A 3,345-nucleotide genomic window follows, 5' to 3' on the forward strand; every position below is an offset into this window, starting at 1 on the left:
GTCTGCTTTTTGTCAGTCCTTACTTTCATTTAATAACCGTGAAGGACAGAGTATGAGAGCTGAGCCACGGCATTCAGTGACGGTTGGTAACAAGAGGCCAAAATCACGTTCCTAATCTTGGTCTACAGTCCGTGGTTATGACATTTCTTGTGACAGTGGGAGTAGCTGCAGCCACAGTCCATTGAGAGAGCCATGTTACTGCTCTTAAAGGCCAGCACATTTTGGGTATTTGGTTTTAGGCTTTCTCCTGGTCATGTGCAGATATCTAACATGACTCAAACTGGACATGCTCAGCTCTGTGTCTGTTTTCATAACAGCATGTTTGCTGACCCTCGGGCTGCTCCCTGGAAGCTACCAGAACTCCAGAGAGGAAAAGGGATGGAAGAGAGTGACCAGAGACACCGAACTCCAGTAACACAGCTTCCCTCTGTGAAATGAAGTCAGAATATTCTATCCACTAGGGCTTTACATGTTAAATGAATTAGTAATAGAAACTACAAGCAAGCTCTTGAGAGCCCTAACATAGGCCCTTGACCTTACCTTAGAGAGTGGATACCACACTCACACAAAAAGGCACCAAAATTATATCTAATTTTCTTCATGGGGAGGGTGACAGAGTGCAATAGGATCATGTCTTGTACTACACAAGCAACCCCTGATCCTCTAACAGTCGTTTGAAATAGATACAATCATGGACCACAATTTACAGATTGCAGAGCTAAGCTCACTACTAAAGGTCACTGTTTTGAATCAGTACTTGTAACTTAAAGCCAAATTTCTCTGATCCCGTGTGTGTGTGTGTGTGTGTGTGTGTGTGTGTGTGTGTGTGTGAGAGAGAGAGAGAGAGAGAGAGAGAGAGAAGAAGAGAGAGAGATACAGATACAGAGAGGAGTAGAGAGAGAACATCAACGTACTACATATCCTATATTTTTCAGTAATATTAAATCAAGACAACCTACAAACTATAAAAACACCCACTGCTTCCCTAATAAAGTTAGTGATAATTTCCTGAAAGACTTGTGAGTTCATCTCTTTATTCCTCATGATTACTCCAGGTTACTGGCTTGTTCTTTCTCACTCATCTTTCCTCTTGCTAGAAGTGCAATCTATTCCAGAATTGTCATAATTGCGCCACTTTCTGGAAGCCAGAACAGCTATTCTGCTTTCCACTGAGCATTTGTCTTCGGTTCGACACTGCTCTTCTAGGGAGGGCACTAATATAGTGGACTGTGAGCCTCGGGCACGGCAGATCCCTTAATGGTGTTACGTGGATATGAGCAGCATCTTGAGACTCAAGTTCATCCACAGCCAGAATCACTTGTAGAAGGTTCTGGGGATATAGGTAGTTTCTGATGCAGGAATGAGGTTATGCAACTTTCTTGGTCCATGACTTTTATCACAACACAACAGCGTCCAGCTGATTTTGGGGGAGAACCCTGAACCAGGAGCCACAGTTCAGATAGAATCCTGGCTACTTTGTCTGACTGTTCTTAGCTCTATCAACTTCTCTTCTGAGTTATAAAATTTGTGTATATTTATAGAATCCTATGCAATGTTTGAGTCCATCCACATATTGAATGTTCTTTAAATCGAGGTAAGTACAGGTTTTTCCTAAACCATCCATTCATCATTTCTATGCCATGAGAATATTCAAACATCTTTTCCTTTGCTTTTTAGATACACATCATATTATTATTTTCTAGTGGTTTAGTCCCACACTAAAATTTACACATTCTTAGAATAATGCTTAAAATTAAGTAATTTCAGATATGCATGCAAAGTTACAAACAGTTGACATCTGAATGAATTAATGGTAGGAATCACAGATGTTGTGGTATTTTCCAGGCAAAGGACTAAGTATGTACCATCTCAGGCAAGCAAACACACAGTAAGATGACAGAATGTCAGTGTTTTGTACAGGGAAGCAATGGCAGGGAGCACTGTGGGGGTCTCCTAAAGTTCCACAGACAATGGCAGGACTCGGGCCTCAGATGGTTGGTGTAAGCGGTTCTGCTCTTCTCCAGCACAGCGTTTCTTTGTAGGATGGAAGCAGGCTAGCCTTCAAGAAAAACCTTTCACTTTTAGTCTCAGAGTGGATGAAGGGAATAACCTCCTTATCTACACACATGTCCTCATGTTAGAGCTCATATTTTTAACTTAAAATGAAAAGACTTTAGGTTTGTCCAATCAACTTCAGTGTCTGTGAAACCAAGCAGAGGTTCCCATGGCAGAGGCCATGGGGGTGGGGGTCAAGAAGAGTCAGGCTTAAGAAGATGAAATTTAATTTAGGCCTCCTCCCTAGTATTCCTGAACTGACTAGACTTCTTTAGATCCAGTGTCTAGCCTCTAAACAGAGGCACTATGACTGCCCAAGGAAACAGATGTCATGACCGGAAACTGACAATTAGCAACAGCCTTGTGGAACTGGCATCACTGGCCAGTAGCACCAGGCCTGTCTCAAGTGGTGTTAACCCCCTTAGCCTCTTCTGCTGGAGTCCACCTGGGCAGCCCAGAGACTCAGCAGTGTACAGAGAGAATGCTGGGGCAGGGGGATGGTGAGAGAATGTCCTGTGGCTAATAGCAGTTTTACTTTCTCAAGCTTCTTTTGTTTACCTACTCTGTCATATGGTTGCTTCCTGGAAAATGGTTAAACACAAACCACCAGTGTTTGGGGCGGCACAAGGTGTGGCTAAGGTGTTAGAAGACAAAATAGGAGCAGTTAAACCACAGCCAGCTCTGCTTGCTTTCAAAAGACCACAGCTATTGGAGAGAAAACCTCCAACTCCACGCACCGGAAGTGGACCAGAAACTCAGTCTCTGTGCTGATGGATGCTGGGCTTGTGCCTGGTGCTCACAGAGCTCAGTTACAGTGGTGATTGGAATCTGTTCCAAGAACTGTGTAGACACTGTACCCAACAGAAACAGGAGAGATGTAGCCCAAGATAATTTTAATACCCCATCAAGGGTCTGTTTTTTTCTCCAGTGCTTAATTTAAGGTCCTATGGAGGCTGGGCGGTGGTGGCACACACCTTTAACCCCAGCAGTCCAGAGGCAGAAGCAGGTGGATCTTTGTGAATTCAAGTCCAGCCTGGTGTACAAGAGCTAGTTCCAGGACAGGTTCCAAAGCTACAGAGAAACCCTGACTCGAAAAACAAAAAACAAAACAAACAAGCAAACAAACAAACCAAAAAAAAAATTCCAAGGAGATTTTTGTTTTGTTTTCTTAGTGGAAAAAAAAAGGAATAAGGCTGTGTCCTGAGCCAAGTAGCATAGGAAAATGAAGATGTGGCACCAGTGTACTCTAGGAAGTCACAGAAGGCCCTGAGCGCAGTTGTGTTAAAATCA

This window comes from Myodes glareolus, chromosome 14 (genome assembly GCF_982192425.1).
Source record: "Myodes glareolus chromosome 14, mMyoGla1.1, whole genome shotgun sequence".
Taxonomy (NCBI): Eukaryota; Metazoa; Chordata; class Mammalia; order Rodentia; family Cricetidae; genus Myodes; species Myodes glareolus.